Genomic DNA, 20,467 nt, shown 5'->3' with positions numbered 1-20,467 from the left:
TTGTGACTTTGCGAGTTCGTGAGATTGTTTTTCCGATGACAGACAGGGAGATGCTAACACTCACATCACAGCCCATCCCCATAAAAACGCATTGACTTTGATTGATGGCCCTTTTGGTTTGTGGGTTTGCTCAGATGGGCCTCCATCTGTCTCAGGATCCTTGTTGCCTGCACAGTGATCCTCAAAGGATGGTGATACAACAATTATCATTTGTTAATGTCAGATTCTTTTTTCCCTACTTTTTTTTTTTTTTTTACTTTGTTTTCTCACTTCACACTCTCAACAACGTATTCTCTAGGAATCCACTTCAGTATGTATGTCTTGATGTGATGTTGGCTAAGGTTATTGGCATTCATTCTTTCACTTTGTTTTTCCCCATTTTCATTAGTAACACTGGTCCAACCAGTGGTCCAACACTGGTCATGACTCACAGTCCCTCTTGAGCTTATTTTACTGTTGTACATAAAAACTGTCAGTGAGCTTTGTTCATTAGTATAATTTAGCATCACAAAGGTAGCTTTAGAGTTTCCGAACTCTACTGCTTGAACCAGGTCTAGACAGACCGAGGTCTCTGTGCCGTAGCAGTTCATGTTAACAGAGAAATAGCCCTGGATCTATGGGGATTAGGTTAGAGGCTTCACTGGCCTTTACATCAATCATTCATAACTAAGCTGTATGCCATTACCCCTTTACAGTAAAAGCATTTTTGGTACATGTTAATACCTGAATATCATTAACTAGAAGGTCACAATTTGTTGCCTCACAATGTCCTATGTGACAGAAATACGTTTCCCAATGTTAAGGCAAAATTCACCCTTGAAAACATTAAAGAAAGAATAATATAATAATGAATAAATACACAAGTATAAATATTATACTTTTACATAACATATCTGTTTTACATGACACATTTCCATGTATATTAAGATGTATTTGCAGTATTGCTGTGCATCAGCCTTTTACAGTACTTGTGTTCGTACAAGGGATCCGGCTTTTTCAGCCCTACCTGATACCTATCAGCAGTTAACATCATTAGGATTGTCCAATTTGATACAGCTTCCCAGTCGTTTCCTGTGGACATTTTTGTGCATATATCCTGCACGTAAGAGACCCTGCAAAAGCCCTTCCTATTCCTCATGTATTACCCGTTTGGTAACTAATGTAGGAGCCAACACTTCAAAGTATTAAATATCCAGTGCTACTCTCATGATTCATTTCTTCTTGTTAAACTCCATCACATTCTCACCAACTGTTTGCTAAAGTTCTGGATATGTCTCCCTCTCTCACAGAACAGCTTTAACGATCAGATCATCAAACAACCATATTTACATCTCTTTCAGACACCAAGTGAAATGTGCCAACCAGAATGACATCACAGTTGTCATTATTAATCCCTCCTCACTAACAGTCGCCATGCACATGTTGCATTTCCAATCCGGTGGTGTTATTTTTGTCATCGCCTACGCTGTGGACAAACAGAAGTTTTGTGCATCCAAAAATTAATTCCCCTAAAGAGTTCCACTGAGATCCGAGAGAACTGAGTTTGTCAATTTTCCCTGTTTGCTCTTTTGGCTCATTGCATGCTAACACTGGCACCAGTGCTTGCTATGCACTACTGCCTAGACACTGCCTGCCTAACTGTATCTGGAGTCTCACCCTGGTGAACAACACAATCGATAAGGTAGACACCAGGCAGCACAGGTGGAATGGGCTGTATTTGACAGATATTTACTTGGTTGCTTGCATTCTATGATCTTTTTTTTTTTTTTTTTAACGATCTTCACCAGTCAATTATAGTATCCCTCCCTGTATTATATGGTACATATTTACAAAAAATCATTAATTAAAGGATAACTACCGTTTTTTACAACCTGGACCTTATTTCCAGCAAAATATATGGTCATGTACTCACCCAGATAACTTTGGTGTCATTTGGCGTCGTTCGGACGAAATTAGATCCAGTGTAGCGCCGATATATCCATATAATGCGAGTAACGGGGCATCGACACACAGCCTCTATATAACGCATTATCTACCACGAAACTAGTTCATTTCACCAATATTTTGTTACGATATGCTAGTGCTATTCCCCTCTGAGTCCGGGCTCGTCTGTTGTCAACATCTGGGGTCTGTAGGTTGCCCTGCTACCTCTGACCTGGAAGATGTCGTCTCTGAGCTGCACGCGCACCTGCGACAGCCCAGCTTGTTTACCTGTAGCTGCTACTGCTAGTTTGACCCCGGATGTTGATAACGGACGAGCCCGGACTCAGAGGGGAATAGCACTAGCATATCGTAACAAAATATTGGTGAAATGAACTAGTTTCGTGGCAGATAATGCGTTATAGAGGCTGTGTGTTGATGCCCCGTTACTCGCATTATATGGATATATCGGCGCTACGCTGGATCTAATTTCGGCCGAACGACTTCAAATGACACCAAAGTTATCTGGGTGAATAAATGACCATATTTTTTGCTAGAAATAAGGTCCAGGTTGTAAAAAACGATAGTTATCCTTTAATGGTCCATAGAAATTGCAGGGCGGTATTTCTACTGTATATGCACTTAAATGTCCACTATCGATGTCTGAAAACAACATTTTAGACGAGACATCGGAGGTTGTTTTATTCCACAATAAAGATCAGATGGTATAAAATGTACTTAGCTGACATCCATCCAACCCATCCACCCCACATGTGCTCACGGTTCCACAGTTGAGTTTCTGTACTGGAGGAAAAAAAAAACAAAAAAAAAAACATCATGTTGTCTGTTCACTTACCTTTGAGACGAAGTAAGAAACGATCAGCAAATGTGTCAGCTTTGTTTTCAAAGCCAGTGAAGAAAGTAGAGCCTGCATCATGTTCCATCTCAAGCAGCTCTATCAGCTATGGATGATGCATGTTTATACAGGCTTATTGAATAAACTCAAGCTCAACGTAGATAACACTCCACTGCACTGCAGACAGCCTAACTGTTGCTAAGGATGTGAGGGGTGAGGATAAGGGAATTGTCTCTTAGTTTCATTATTCTTTATTCATTTTGTTCTTTCTACATTCCTCAACCTTTCCTAACCTGCTTCCACACTCTAACTGCTGCAGGTGACTCTGGTAAAATTAGACATGTGCAGCAAGAAAGTCCTCTGGCTTTACTTTTGCCCTTTTTTCGGTGAATCCTGAAGGCCCAGCGTGTGGGTGGGACTGTCAAGACCTGTTAACTTTGCAGAAATTATGCCCATAAAAGTTTGATGTGGTTTCACATAACATAAACAGTTGTGGTCAGTGTTCGCCTACTGCCACCTACACTAAGCTGGAGAGAAATGCATGTCTGTGTGCATATTTTTTGTCTGCATTGGTGACATGCAACAGCCTCTGATTCTTTACCAGTTACCAGAGCCTGTCCAAGACAATTCATACTTCTGGGCAATGTAGAATCTTCATTTCACTTGGCTTGCGTGACGTGACATGAGGAGCAGCCATGACCTCATTATGATCACATGCTGCTCTTGTGGAAATAAAATGCTAATTCAGCAATGAAAGGTCCAGTGCCAGATGTTTGAGGTGACTGTGTTCACTAGAACCTGGAGTGTGTTCTTATCCTCTTTGATGACAGCTTTATAATACAGCCAGTTTAAGCAGCAGTAAATGAACATGTATATATGATGACAGCACCATACTAGCTCTGCACTGATATACATGACTTTGTATATACAGATATGTATGAAAAATGAGCTCACATTTTGGTGAAGGGCAATTCAAAAGATGCTGAAATTGCGGAAGATGCAATTTCATGGCTTCAACTTTCCATTAGGAATGGTAAGAAGCGATAAAGCTGGTATTAAATTAACTCTTCCCCGATCAATTGTAATGAGAAAACATGAGAAGTGTGTTTATAATGTCTCGTGTGCATTTGAGAAGGGCACTACACAGACCCTTGGTGCTGCGGGGAATGCTGTCAAGAGCAGCCATGGCCTAGATGAAGAATCGTTCTTTTAACCGTGACCGATGTCGACCATTTTCCTCAAACAATGGTCCAGTGTTGCTGCGAGACTGGGATGTTGACTACATAATGGCAAATGATGTATTATATGTCGGATAGCAGCGGGAAACATGCCGTTTTCAACCCATCCTCTGTGACATCTGTGGAGGTCAAGATCATGAGAACTTACCCCAAATTGGTAGCTATTGGAATAAGGCCTGGGGCGTGAGACTGCGGTTGACCCAGTAGGTCAGTAATTCCCCTATTTTGTGAATGGATGCATTTACTCTTACTGTCCCAAACTTTTGCTCTTTTTGTTCTCAAGTCAGGCGTGATATATACACACACTGTATCACTGTGTGGACAGTTTAATTCAAAACTGCAAAATGATTTCATGCCTCCTCTGACAATTCGGTCACTGTTTCCCTTCCAATCTTAATTTGCTAAGTAGTTCAACATCAACATCTTTAAATTTGACATGATGTTGAAATTACTTTGTCGAAAATACTGGCAATCTAATCAATTTTAGAATTATAGTTTTAAAATTTTCAACAAATGACTGCAAAAATTGCTACATTATTGGCCAGATTATTATCATCTGTTTTAAAAATGATGTATTTATCTTTTTTTTTTACAGACATTGCAACTTGTTAAATTACTGCTAAAGCATGAGGCATTGTTACAGTTGATTAAATATTTGTTCTTTACATGCAAATACAGTTTTAAAGTTTGAGTTTCAGTTATTAACAGCATTTGAAAGTAGCTATCAATATATTAGTCAATAGTTAACCATTAATATCAGTAACTTAATATTGAGTAATGATTGTGTTACAGTAAACCTGGCAAGTATCTACAGTATGTATTAATTAGACTTTTTCATATGTATTCATAACATAATAACAACGTAAAAACAAAAGAGTCAGCATATCCTGAAAATGTTCATTCTCAATACTTCAGATTGTTAGTCCACTGTCTTCTCTAGCATGTCAAATTAGAACAAAATAATTTGGCACAGCTTCAGATCTTATCAGCATGAACCCTGGGTGAAATTAAATGGCAGAAATGAGCTGTTGCCACACCCAGACCAGACCCATAAGAAGTTAGTCCATTATCCAGACTTTCCATCCTTTCTCCCCAGCCTACATTTTTTCATTACAGCAAAGGAGGACAGGATATTAGTCTTCCTCAAAGGCCGAGGAGCGAACTGTTAGTCACAGCCATGAAGAGTGTTGGCCATAAGGAGATGATACGGAGCAAGAGAGCCACGTGGCTTAGGGTGGGGTTGTGGGTGTCGGGTGAGTAACACTGAGCTGTAGACGGATCTGAGGCTAAGTGTGCTCCACTGTTAGAGGATTTAAAAAGAAAGATATGAGGACAGGATGCTACTTTTTGGTGCATGGAGTGATGTTTTTCAAGTACAATCCTACAAAGTGAGCCTTGTCAAAATGTTTTTGGCTAGAGTGGCTAAGTAAGGCGGGCAAGCACAGTTTGCTGTCAGTCAACAATTGCTGACACAAAGCTATATTCAATTAAACATGTAACTTATTTATTGGAGCCTGACCGATACTCAATTTTTTGGGCCGATACCAATATATCGGTTGGTATCGTGCATTTTTTTTGCAAGTATCCCTCATGTAGCCATCAAACACTTTTGACAAAGATATGTAACAGAGGCAGGATATTTTACAGTTTAACAACAACTGTGTTGTCTAAACTTCACTGGAATTTTAATAATTAAAAATCACCCCAATCATCTTCTTCTGAATTATAATCTCTTTTAAAAAAAATATAACAGCCGATAAAATTGGCTAACCAATATATCGATCGGGCTCTATTATTTGTAGTTATCTATACCTGTAGTACAATGAAAAATTACCTCTGTTCTTTATGGAGAACGTAAATGTGTAAAAATAAAGAATTAACAAATCTGCTCACACTAATGATCATTTATTTTATATTGTGCTTTCAAGTTAAATGTTGTTCATAAAAGTAACTGTAATCAATTCACTTACTAATATTGACGATACTCTGAAATAGCCCACACGATGGCACTTAAAGCTATGTATTGCCCTTTCCACTGAGGCCATAATTAGTATTACTTATTAGAACAATATGCAACAAATTAAGCATTACTCTATGTAATGAGATTTAAATATAACTTTAACCATGAACTAGCATACCAGACAACAGATAATAAAGAATGCCAGCCAGAGTGATCTGGGTCAGAATTTTAGGGAAACGTCTATTTGCATAACTCTGTCATATATTAATTGTCACAAAATTGACATAAAAAAGTGTTAAGAGTAGGTTATTACGATGTGTATGGTTATTTTCCTAAAAGTGTCGTTGAAACATCAGTAAAATTATTGACTCACTCTTCTGTCTACGAAAAAGGATTTATTTGTTTTTAACTGGAGAGAAAGCAATGCGTTAATGTGTATGTTTTCCAAGTAGGGCTGCCTGTTTATCTTCTTGTCTTATTGCATGCGGGATTTTGTGTGTGCTCTGTGGGGGATGGTGGACAACCTAAAAAAACTGAAAGCAGCCAGGGTGACCTAAATCAGGAGAGGTGATAACTCAGACAGATATCTGGAGATTACCCAGGGATCAAGAGGCTCAGTGGCCTCTCAAACAACAATGACTGGAGAGCGTATCCCTTCTCACCACCCCCTACAGAGACCCTTATGGCTGGTATGGACCAAAACATGCCAGTGTTTTCCAAAAAAGGGATTTGTCACATGGTCTTCTAGTTGCTGTCTTGTTTAATAGACAAAGGAGCACTGTGCTTAAAATGTTCCTAAGAGACAAAAACACTGTAAGCTCATTTTGGGAATATAAGATGCTTTTGTTGTTGTGGTTTACTGTCCAGATGCGGCACTTATTTGTCCTTTTAATGTGTTATTGTTAAGAATTATAGGATTTGCGGCATAGCAACAGTGTCTGAAAGAGTGTTTTTTTTTTTTTTTTTTTTTTTCCAACAATCATTTAGTAAATGATTACAGCTATTGAATTACAGCGCAGTTTAATGAAATGGCTTTTGTGATTTGATTTTGAGTCATGTGTGTCCACGAGGCCAGGAGTCAGTATGTGTGCGGCTTTGTGACTGCAGGGGTGCTTCAGTGAGATGGGCTAGCCATTAATTCATGATTGATTGATGACTCCCCTACACTGTGGCCAATAACAAGCCCATCTTCTCCTCTCAGTATATCTGCGAGTGTGGGATGTGTTGGTGCGTGGGCTTGTGAAAGAGGGGCAAGAGAGGTTGCTCACTGATTACTTTGTGCTTTGCTTCATCCAAGGAAATAAAACCATTTGTTCAGGATATTTAGATACATCTTTTCCATCCTCTGTACCCTTGCCCTTTTACCTCAAAAAGTGCAGGGAAAAGAGGCTTTTTCTCAATAGGATGGAACCTGAAAGAATGCAAAAAATACCAATAAAAAGAAACACAAGAAAACATTAGGAGAGAAACTGTACATGTATCTTTTGTATCTTAAGAGTAATAATGCAACAGCATCTCTACCTCTGAAACAGACTATATAATTATCATCTGTCTTTTTTAACACAATCACTTTAATAATAATAATTTATCGATACAGTTGTACAAAACTGTGGATGTCTTCAACAGCATTCTTAAATACATTTTGAAGATTTCACAGGGGGATGTTGGGTGTGTGTCCATGCTTGAATGTACAGTAAATTGTGAGGGGGGAGGTAGCTTGCTCTCGGCGATGCTTGTTCCGGGGACCATCTGGTTGTGTTGGATTTTGGCATTGCTGATTCGCTGTCCTCCAAACCTTTGACTCGCTTACAGTCTATTGTTCCTTCTATCTCATATCAAGGTTACAGTTAAACAGTTTCACTATTTACCTGCATAATGTTTTGTTTTGCATATTTGTCTGTTATAGTTTATTAAAATGCACAGGCAAAGGGCATAATTGTGTTTTGTGTCAGTAAAATCCATGCATTATTAAGAGTAAGGAGGAAATAGTTATTCATTGGGAAATGTAAATGGCAGCAAGGTGACTTTTCATAATTTTTTATTTTGTATTGTGCTTTCTTGAGTTCAGTTTAAAATGACTGATTTTAATGTTAACCCATATGAGGTATTGGTTCTTTACTGTCTATGTTACTGTACAGTTTATCCTTATCTCGCTGCGGAGACTGAAATACTGACTAAATATATGTAACAAATATGGTATCAGATATGCAACATTGTTCGTCTGATATTATGAAGGCATTTCATTCAGCACTAGTATATGCTGGATATGACATTAACTTGACACTAAATCCACTTTTTTGAATTACTACATTCAATGGATGTTTATACAATGGAGTATAAATATATTATATGTGAAGTTGGTCACATTTAATTGTGGTATATATATATATATATATATATATATATATAATTATTTTTTTATTTTTTTTATTTTTTTATTTTTCTGACAAATGCATTTAAGGAAAAATATATACAATTTAGCTTGAGGGCACGGATTATGCGAGTACCTGACAGGATGGAATTCATAATTTGTTATCACCCTGTCTCTGAACTTAACCTGTCCAATCACCATTGTGAGTAGCTGAAACATTTATTGGCCTGTTTTCTGTAACAGTTGCTTTTTGTCCTTTTGTTTGTCTAACCATCTGTGCTAAATTAGATTTCTTCATGTGGTGAGGTACTTTCTCTTCATTGCATCTGTAGATTCATTAATTAAAGTTTTAATTCAACTGGGGTGTTGTCAGGTGCCCTGCACTTTAGGATTCATTATTGAAAATTGATCTTGACTTGCACTTCTGGTGCCATTATAGGACTCGCACAGAAAGCATAACTCGTTTAGCTCCTGCAGAATCTTTGTTAAACTTTGAAACAATTATTTCAAATTTATGGTGGAAGATTTAAGTACATTCCATACACAGGGAGTATATTATTAAATCACTAGAAATGGGAACGTTTCCATTTCTGGTAAATTGGCTTCATGACAAAGAGCTGCAGGTAAATAGCTATCTATCTGGTACATGTTTGAAGATTCTTGGCATTTTTTGTCAAATATTCCAAATATATTCATAGGTATGCAGACATGGGACATCATACAACCAAAGGATTAAAGAGGAACATATGGCAGCTTCACACTGTTGTTGAAATGTCTCAAAACTGGTTTTATGGATCTTTGTTTTTGGAACAAACTGTTTTACTTCTACATACAATTGCACACACACGGACACACATGCAAGGCCAAACACAAAGCACAAACTGGACCGCATACTTTCTCATCAAACATCATCCCATTGTCATTGCAGACCCATGGGTTTCATTAGTGCCAGCTTTAAAACAACAACTCTCATTCCCACTCCCACACTGTAGTCCCAAATGCTTTCAGTGGAGGAGGAAACAACACTTGCCTGAAGGGTACGTGCATATGAAATTCCCAAAAAAAGAAAAAAAAGATTTATATTCTCTGCTCTCATTTGACTGGCTCAGGAGAAACATAGTTTAACATTTTGTTTTCTAACAAACAAACTGCAATAAAGTGGCATGGACTACTTAAGTGTGCTTATCATGGGTAAGATCACAAATTTGCAATAAAAGCCAGCTTGAAGACCAAACTGATCGAATTCATGGTAACATATAGGGACTGTGTGAAATTAAAGACTTTGGTCTCTGCATTGAGCTCGCAAAGCAGCTGATGACACCGGACACCTTTTTGGCAGCAAACACTGCCTTTTGTAATTGTTTTCACTGGATCTGAGCGGTTTTGTATGCTTGGGAATACACCCAGGGCACCTCGCTTTTATCCGCCAAGCACACCTTGCATGTGTTTTAGAAATGCCCTGAGCACCCGAAGTTGAAAAGTCTTCAGCTGAGTGCTGAAAAAAAGTCCAACGTCACTGCAGCTTTTTCTCTGCTGTCTGATCAAATGGGAACAGAGCTTTCTTCTCTCGCAACAGAGATACTGTTGTAAACAGGAATAGTGAAAAAAACAGATGATTATGGTGGTTTGTGCCCACTGTTTCAGCATGGAGGAAAATCACTTAAATAGCATCAGATTAGCAGCGTCGTGACTGAATTATGCCCCCCCGATTAGAATGACATTAACTAATGTAATATCAAAGAAGGGGACAACAGCTGATTTTGTGGTTGTCTAGCAACAGTATAAAGGACGCTTCCACGGCCCCTGCCTGTGCAAGTTTCTCTAAATAAAAGCAGAGCAGACCACCTGATGTTTCACTGTAGAGCCTGTCAAACATACCGAGCCACATTTAGTGTTTTTTTACAGTATATTTTACATGTAAACCTGCTTGATAATTTATTCCGCACCATAGGTGGACCAGATTGGAACATTTGTAAACTGAGGAAATTCACTTTAAAATTGTTGTGTAAATGTATGTTGTGAATTGTTGTAGACAACTTAGTTTTTTATTTATTTTGTGAGTGTGTATACCTTCCACGTTTGCTAGTACCTCAGACTTTGTGCAGCTTGTTGAAAGTTCGCAGCAAGCCTTCAGGGACGGCGTATCTAGAGCAATCAGACATTTTACCATTGGACAGGGAGGGATGAGCTGGATCCAGGAATCCCAGCCCAGGAGGCTGACTTATTCAGTATTCTGCCGATGTGTGATCCTGACCTTACTGTTGCATGTCCTTGGTGCATGCAGAGCGCAGCAAATGCCTTTTTGGGGGATTGCATGCTCTAGCCCATTTTAATGTGCCTTTTCATTCGCAGCACAGCATCACTAAGCCCCACAGCAGGGGCTCAGAGCAACCATTTTGATTATGAGAATGATTGAATTAATGCTGCTGAAGTTGACACTTAATGGATTATGGTGGTCAGAATTGTTAAGACACATGAGGCAGATCTGTGTAAAGACATCCTAAACCTCTTTATTTGTCACACTCGCAGGGAATGGGGTTTTAAGTCTACCCTTGCTAATCTAGTGCAAAGTCTAACCTTTTCAAAATAAGGTCTTACACATGCAAACAACAAGCTTTAGTCGAATGATAAGTCACTGAATGTAATACATAAAGAGTATTTCCTCTGGACTGATTCCAAAATGTCAATGGCACACTGCTATAGCAAAGTTATTGATATTATTGTCAAACTAATCAACGCATTAGCAAATAACATGTTTTATTTTGCACTTGCTATCTAAGATAGCTGATATCACTTTACTGCTTTTTCTTTTTTTATGTACAGTTAGCATGGGTGGTTGAGCACATCCGTGTTCCTTTTTTGTTGCTGCAATATTTTTCTGACCATTGCCTTTTCCTCTCAACGTAAAGACTTTACCATCCACCACTGTTTTCTTTTTCACTGAGCACTCAGCAGTTATATCACCCTCTACTTTCCTGCCTTGAAAATTGAAAAAGTTCCATAACCTCTACTGCAGCAGTTGCACGCAATAACCACAGACCTGCATGCTTGTCATTATTGTTTTCACGTACAGTAATGTTCAAAGCTGCAATATGTGCGATTTTGATCTCTTTTCATTTCCTTAAACGTGGTTTTCTCGTCATCTCTCTATGGATTGTTCTTTTCAAATGTCATTAAATCCTGTCACTGTGGCGGGAGGCGTCTTTGGTTGATGTTCTGTACGTGTACTGCATGTGTTTGTCGGGATCCTTAGCACCTATTTCTTTTCCCTGCACTCCCACTGTTCAGCTGGCCATCTGGGCTCTATCAGGCAACCTTTAAGTTTGCACAGTAAATGAACAGCATTGAAGACAAACACCAGAGGCACATGTCTTTTTGAATCACACCTATTTTTCCCTTACAAAATACAATGTGAATTATTCTCATTTGTAATTAATGCACTTGCTGAGGAACTGGATCCAAATGGAATTTGTAATGCAGTAACTAAAAACAATATCGCTGTTGGAAAACATTAGCTTCAGTGATCTCATTGTAAAGGTATTTTGTCCAAAAGGGTATTAGGTTCATTTTGAAAAGTTTAATGATTCATTTTCCAACATAGTCTGGAGGGCCTGCATTTTGCATGGGAAACTTACTGTACAAATCAGCCAAGAGCGAAACTAATGGCATATTGACTGAAATGCAGCCTTACATTGCAAAGTTGACATTCACCATACATCTACTATAAAATTCACTTAATTCAGTCAATTCAGTATGGCAGCAATGCCAAGACAGATCTGCATTTATAAGATAAATTTAATGTTGATTGACTCCCCAAATACTTTTACCAGCAAAAAGAGAAAGGACAATCAGCTTCTTCTTCTTTTTTTATTTATTTATTTCTTATATCTATTTCATTGTGATATTTAAACAGATGAAGGCAAGAACCGACAAATGTGAAGTTAAACCAAGAAATAATGAGTTTAGCATATATCCCTCCATCATTTCCTATATGTGTCTAGGGGGAGGATTTAGAAGAGAATGCATTACAGCATATTTATAGTCTGTCATAAAAGGATCTGTTAAATAAACAAATGGACTGTGAAACATTTATTAAGCACTTTTTAACTCTAGAGGGAGCAGTTTGTTGTTATAAAAAAATAGCATCCCTGGAAACCAATGTCATCTCATGTTGGCAAGCTGACATATGATGTACTGTATCACATTGCAGTTTACACATTTGCAGATGATTGAGGTTGTGGGCAGTTTCCTAGAATATCTCATGACTGTTCAGGCGCTCAGGCACTACTGTACTAATTTCTTTTATTTCACTGTAACCAGGTACATTTCAGATCAGTATAAACAGTGGGTCTCAAGGATGAAATAACACAATGTTTGTCATCAACTGTGCTGCAACAGCATCTTGGAGAAATTCAAGCAGGTTGATTTCACTCACATCAGCAACATTGCTTCTCCATTTCACATTGTCGAGTCAGTATTTTCATTAGTCTTATTACTATTCATTTTGGTAGTACTGGTGGTATTAGCAGTGTTGAGCTTGAACCATTTGATTGTGAAAGTTAGAGCCCGGCCGATATATTGGTTGGCCGATAATATCAGCGACATTGGCCAATCAGATATATCTTTATCAGCGTATATATTGTCCGATATGAGCCAATATAAAAATGTTTGTTTTTACATACATGATACAGACAAACTCAGAGCTCACACGTGTCCTTAACGACTCTGTAAGAATACTCCCACACTGAGTTTAAAAGCCTGCCAACTCCTCTCCAGTTATGTACAACTGAAGAAGCCTCTTGGATGAGAGGTGAAACGTCTTCAATAAACTGAAACAAGTCCAGTTGCCTACGATACAGCACCTAGATTAACCATGACCTGGATGACTGAGAACTTTCATCGACAATACAGACAAAGATGTTTGGAGTAATTTAAAATTATAAAATTCCTAGTGAAACTTACTGTTTCAGTGCACTGATGTCATTTTGGACAATAAAGTTCATTGTTAAACTGTAAAATATCCTGTCTCCATTACATATCTTTTTCACAAGTGTTTCGTAACCACATTTGAGAGATCACTGCAACGAATGTGTGTATAATGCCCGATAACCTACAGTATATAAGAATTTTTTACTCCCTCGTATCGGCATCGGCCCCAAATATTGCATACTGGTAGGGCTTAAGTGAAAGTGTTGTCACAGTACGTGGGGGAAGAAATAGAGCTTAAAAGTACCAATGTATTAATAAAAAAGTACTCTGTTCCTAGTAAAAGTTCTTCATTGAACATTCTACTTAGTACTCACTTTCTACTTAGTACTTACAATTTACTTAATTGCTTTTTTGTACGCCATAAAACTTGGAAACCATTGCTTTAATCTTAATCAGTAATTGCATTTAATGCACTTGTATTTTTTCGTATTGTGTTTATTGTGTTTCGTATTGTGTTGTATTCGTGTTGTGTTCGACAATATTTCTGTCTGAGTTGTAGCTAGAAGTATAAAGGTGCATTAAATAGAAAAACTAAATTACAAATAACTAAACCTGAATGATTGTTGCGCCTGAACACATTGAGGCACGCGGTCTTTTTGAATATCTTCAGAATTTTGAGAAACTTCAAATCATTAAACAAAAAAAAAAAAATAGTCCTCTAAGAGTTCACAATCTAGCATGTGTCCAGTGGCAGGCAGCAGTGCTAACCAGTCAGTCAACCAATGGCACTTTTCTTTTTCAATTTGTGTGAAGCCGTAACAGCAATGATGTGATCAAACCCTAACATCCTTACACACCGTTAGAGTGTACAGAAGCATGAGGGTGTTATAAACTTATATAGACCTGTAGTGTTGTGCAGCATGGTCGGCAGAACGGGATGACAGTGTCACAGTTGGCCGTCACAGCTCAACACAGTCTCCCAATACAAGGTCGTCTTTCTGCTCATCCTCTTTTTCGCTGTTGACGTCTGTTGCAAGTTCGACATTAAAAGCACTGTTGGTTTAACTATCGTACCGCATGCTCTCCAGTCTATGCAAGGCAAACACGCTACTGTACTCTGCAATCGGCCGCCTAATCTCACAGCAATCTGTTGCATTCTTAAACTGTTTGTGTGTCTGTGATCTCTGATTGAATTAATGTTACAGTTGAACTTGTTTTAGAAGCATGTTTTACCAGAGCTGTTTTGATGTAAGAAATAATCGAAAGCAAAAAAGTAAATATATTAACAAGCCTTTTCTTTTCTCTCTGTTTCTCTTCTTGCATTCTTTGTGGGTCGATTTGTCTTCTTCTTCCAATATGACAGGTAAGTCATCTTTTGTGCTAATTTTGAAGGCTTTAGGCTGGATTAGCTTCTGCACATAAACTGTCACAGTGTGAAAGTCTACCAAAATTGCATCTTAAGTACTTGCTGCACCAGGGATGTATTTTAGCCCAATGGTTTAGTAAACAGTGAACGCATTCCCTTTGCTCAGTTGACACTTGGAGAATGGGGCAATTCCATTTATGCAGCCAATCGCATTGGCTGCTGGAGAGATGCCAATCTGCCCTCACAGATAGGGAAGAGAGAGGGAGCAAGGAGAGCGGGTAGAATAGCATTTATTCACCCTGACACTGATCAGATAAATGGGAAATGATAAATGCTGTCCATTTTTACTTCCCTTAACCTGTGTTAACTTTTTATTCAAAAAGAGGCTCTGACAGTCTTTCTGTGCCGTACCTTTGAAATGCTTAATCAAAGTGCTGTTTGGGATTCAGTTTTATTTGAGATGATCTGACTATGAATAATGAAGTATGATGCAGTTGTCCTGATGACTCATTTAGCATAAATGGTGGATAAGTTCAGCTGACGTCAGTCTGCTCGGCAAAAGAGAACACAGTCTTCAATTTAGGAAGAAAACAGGCATTGTTTTGAAATCACTTCACAGTATGCATTTTTTATTTCTTTTCTTTTTGCTGATTTGTTTGAGTCGAGCTGTTGGTGCCCACATATAACACAGTGAATCTAAATGTTCTTTCATGGCAGCTTAATTTACAGTTGCTGAAAAGGCCAGGATGTCCCTGAATGGTAAAGTGGCTGATATTTTGAGGTGGGCTGTGTGGCTGCACAATGTTATACAAATATGTTTTGTTATGTTTATACTTCAACATCTTTGATTACAGCCACCTTGGTGTAAAGTAGAACATTCATTATTTGTATTGATAGTAATATGGAATTATCTGTAGTTACAAGTTTATTTAGATTTATAGTGTATATATAATTCGATACGTATTTCTCTATCCTGACACAGTTTTGTCCTGATGCAAACACCATGATGGTGTTTCCCATTCAGCACAGTCTCATGCCAAAGCATGTAACTGACATGCTCATCCAGTAGTGGATACCTTGTTAGTGTAATGTTTTGCCTTGTATAGATGTGAAAAGTACACACATTGGGAGGGGTTAGGGTGGATGTATGGGTCATGCAGAAGACTTTCACCCAGGAGGCTTGTGCCTGGGGTTTGTGTCCTGTGTGAAACCAAAAGTCAATGTTGACTCGTTTTAAGTTTTGACATAAGTTAACTTGCATAACGTACCTAAGTTCTGTCACATATGTAATGCCATGTACATACGTAATGTAGTTAACTTGTGTCACGAAACTTGATCTTAATATGGAGTAGTTTTGGTTTTGGTAAAATTATGATATGGCTCAACTCTAACGGCAGCTTATTGTGACTCATATTGACGTTTATTTCTACACGGGGACCTCTAGTGGCCATGGTCATTATTACAGCAATAAAGAAGGAAGTCGGGGAGTTGTATGAAGAGAGAAAAAGTCCACATAGAGAGAAGGTTGGGGACGGATGGTTGGGTCAACAAGCAAATGACTTTCACTGAGGATAACGCTGTTTGTGTCCAGTTTGAGTCAAAAAGTTAACAGTGAGTTATTTTAACTTGCTAATACAGTGAAGTTACGTCACCTACATAATTGCAGTTTCGTACAGAACCTAGGTAAGTTCGTAAAGTGACAAGTTACTTTGTTATTTTAACCCAAACCACAATGTTTTCCGAAATTTAACCAAGTAGTTGTACTGCAAGAGTACACAGAAGGTCCGATACTGGTAACTGGTTACTAGTTCTCTGCAACAGACAAGTTGTTTTCGGAACGGTGATATACTGTATGTTGTTTTAGCAGTGACAATCGGCCTATGCAGTTGTATAGGTATGAGGATGTGTTGTGCTAACTTGACAGTGGAATGAGGATATGCACTTTGACACTGGCACACTTTGGCGTGACACCAGGTTGTCCCATTACACTATTACAAAAAATTATACGTCTAGTTTAACCATTTGTAAGATAATGCTGTTGGAGAGGTAATGGGTTACCCTAACATTCAAGTATTTACAGTACTTACTGTTTCATTCAGTCACAGAAACCTCAGCCATGCATTGTATCGATCTCCTTTTCCTTGTGTGGCTACTGGAGTATGCATTAGACACACATCTTTAGGCATCTCATATAATATGACCATTTGAAGGACTATTAACACATGAGAAAAAGAACTGGCCTAAAAACACATATCAGAAAATGCATGACCCGCAAGATTTGTGGTGTAGAAATTTTAGCCTAAATTATCTTGGATTTTGTTTGATATCCCATCAATTGTCCCGGGGTCAATCCGTGAAGGTATGAATAACAATAACTCAATGGAAAATCCAGAGTCTAGTCATGGATAAAGCTTTGTAGTTCCGTCACTATAATACTCTGAATAGTAGGCGCTGACCCACATCTGCTCTTATACCGGTTACATGGAGCCCCAGATGCAGGCCCAGCTGTTGCAATGTATTATCTCACTGAATGACCCTGTTGCTTTATGTTAAGTGCAAGACAAAACATTATCATGGGCTAATCCAATGTAGCAATATAGCAGGAAAGTTAACAACAAAATACACACTAATAATAAAAAATAATAAATAATCTATAGTAGTCTGATCCTCTCATACCCTCTGACTCACTGTAATGAATATTCAGTTGCAAACCGTGCCCCCATTCTCTAACTAGTTTCACCTTTCTCAGCAGGCACCACTGCTCTACCTACAATACCATATGTACAGTAGGTAAGAATAATGACACCTCAGTCATTATTATTAATTCAGGGTTGCTTGAGTGTGGTGCATGTAAATGAAGCAGTGGGCGTAGAGAGCTATAAGCTGCCTGGAGATTTAGCCTGAGTAATGAATGTAATTTAAGTGACCTACTGGACCTCTGTCTGTTTTAGTAAAGTCGTATTTTTGACAAGGTTGGGGTTTGGACGAAAACTAAAAGCCGTTCTCATTCAAAGCTATTATTTAAATGGAGATGTGTCTGTATAATATGTGAGTATATAGAATTCAGTGTAGTAATATCACGTTTATAACAACAACAGCAGCAATATTTGGAAGCAGGAAGAGAAGGGAATTTACAGCAAGAGAGAAAATGCTGTGTCAGTTGTTTTGGATTCAAAGATAATGTTGATGATGATTACAATATTGATCCTGATAAACCCACCTGTTATAAAAGAAGCATTGCAAAGCCACCCACTCATTGTCATTAGTCATCGCCAGCTCCTTACAGCCTACTGCAGTACATGCTGCCACCCATGATTTAGCTCTCCATCCAGTTATGAGGGGGTGTTAAGCGTTTATTATGCAGCACCGTCCTGGTCCCAGTGAGATGGCAGAATCTTGCCCGATCGATACTCCTCACAGGAAGCCAGGTTAATTTATTTTTTAAGGATTTGTTTGCATCTCAAAGCCCCCCCCCCCCCCCCCCCCCCCCCCCCCCCCCCTTGCTGCAGGTTGTGATGCAAGCTATTTCCTAAAGATCTGCAGAATGATGTTTTGTCTCTGACACACACATACACCACTGCACAAGCTGCAGTGCTTGTGCAGTGGTGCAGGTGCAGGTCCACTGGCAGAAACATGCGGAGACCATTTTTGTATACTGCATTCCACTGCTGTGTGTGTGTTATAGAAAAAAAACATTTTGCCATTTACTTCATTGTTGTTTTGTTTGTTTTTGTGTGAACAAGGTTCAAGACTCTGACAAGGCTAGTTGTGAGTGTTTGCTGATTCAAGGTGAAGCTAAATTGAGTTTATTGTGATCTCAGCTAGCAACTTTCTGTACAATTTGAGCCTGCAGGGCCTCTCCTTTGTAGCTGTTGACCTTAAGCGATGACCCAGCCTCATGTACAGAATGCCCCACCTTTTTTCACACCACACCCCCTCTGAATTTTCTCATTTTCTCATTTCATCGCTGTGACCTTTACTCTTTGTGTCAGTAACTCTCCTTTCACATCCATCTTTCTTTTGTGACTTCTCGTCTCCACATTGCATTCATAAGAAAATAGTCCTTGACATCATAGGATTTCCAGGTCTGTTGTGCCTATTTATAACCACACATGTACACAAACGTAACTGCATGTGCACACATACTGCACTTGCCCAGTTGTGCACACAGAACCTTCAAGACAATAGCTTCAGACCTAATAGCATGTGTGGTATACATACAACCCTTGTATATCCTCTGGCTTGCAAACAGCTGTGACTCTGTAGAGTACAGAACCAATGTCATGCTCTCATGCCCAACTGCCCTTAAAAGGAGCAGAACCTCACACTTTCTGCCTGAACAATGATAGGCAGAATGACAACCACTAATCATCTTTCAAATCAATGATCTTTTCGCATGTAAATGTCCCATACCATCCTCATCAGTTCACGCCTGAAAATGTGAAGGAGAGATGACTACATTTGTTATCACTATGATCATTTTTGGTTACCACTCATCTGTATTGATTTTTACTGAGCATCATCAATCAAGGCATTTATAATGGATGCTGTCTGAGAGCACATATCTCTCCTCAGGGAATTATCACCCCAGGCTTAGGTCAAACAGAGATTTTGATCTATTGTCAGTTAGATGAATTGATGTTTTTCTCAATTTATGGTGTTTTACGGACAAAGAAAGAGAGAGAGAGTAAGGTAAAGGTGAGTAGGGATAGAGATGAGTCTAAAGAAGTTTAATGTTAACCCTCAGTACCCAAAGCTTTTAAAATATTCAGAACCATTCTCCATCACCTTTTGCCCCGCTTGCTTGTTCAAGAAAAGAGTGAAATGAAATCAATAGAGGTGCCAGCGCTGGCCTCTATGCCAGGCATCATCCAATATTTATACAAATGAAGCTTCACAACCTCAAATTTACCCAGCAGTTTCATGTTTAAGGGGCTGTGAAGGACTCAAAGGCAGTGAAAAGTCTACACAGAATGTGAAGATGAAAGAATGAAATAAATCTGTGTCCCTATCATGAAGGCCTGCCATGTACTGTAGTCATTTGAATTCACATGACATGGCAGGTTGTGATTAACAGCTGCTGTATGTTGAGTCTTAAAGTGGGACGACCTTGGTCCCATAAACAAGAAATGGATCATAAATCCTACATGGCAACTTCAAGCGATGAGGGCATTATCACTCCCCAAAATGTATCTCTTGAAAATTTGGCACAAAGTTGAATGTTTTGTTACTCAAGCACTACACTAATATCTCTGTCAATAGCCAAAAAATATGAGGGCATGTTGTATATTGCTCTCAAGTGCCTTTATTTCTGATCCTATATGTGCCCTTTACTCAGACGTCGATGTTAATGACTGATACAGGGTCCCTTTACTATCACGGACCACTGAGGTCAGTTGTAGATGAACACAAAATGATTCATTTGGTGTGGATACGTGTAAGACAAACTCCCTGAACACAAATTTGAGCAGAAACAAAGACACACATTATAGTTTTAAAAACTGATTGATGAAATTTTACCTTCTTATCATATTGTTGGAAATTATACTTATCCAATGTGTTTATAGAGGAACATGGAATTCATGCCTACTACCACTTGCATTTATCAAAGAAAGAAATAAGGACATAGTTTCAATTTAGTGAACTCAAGTGCAAAACACTGAATTCCCAGCATACCCTTCATATTACTAAAGATGATTAGTTTGTAATGGGATTTTACCTGAGAGAAATCCAATCAGCTGTGGGAGGAAAATAAGGTGATTTGATATGTATATCGTCACTTTGTTAGTCCCTCTAGGATATGATAATCTAGTGATTATAGGAGTAA

General features: G+C 38.6%; 1 protein-coding gene across 1 annotated transcript in view; it reads left to right on the top strand.

The window, feature by feature from the left end:
• Positions 1 to 20,467, top strand: part of ctnna2 (catenin (cadherin-associated protein), alpha 2) — a 322,519-nt gene that overhangs the window by 179,285 nt on the left and 122,767 nt on the right. The window lies entirely within an intron of this gene.

The sequence above is a fragment of the Pagrus pagrus genome (assembly GCF_965226575.1).
Source record: "Pagrus pagrus genome assembly, chromosome: 2".
Classification (NCBI taxonomy): Eukaryota; Metazoa; Chordata; class Actinopteri; order Spariformes; family Sparidae; genus Pagrus; species Pagrus pagrus.
Note: the sequence above shows the minus strand (reverse complement) of the source record. Positions and strands in the feature narration are given on the sequence as shown.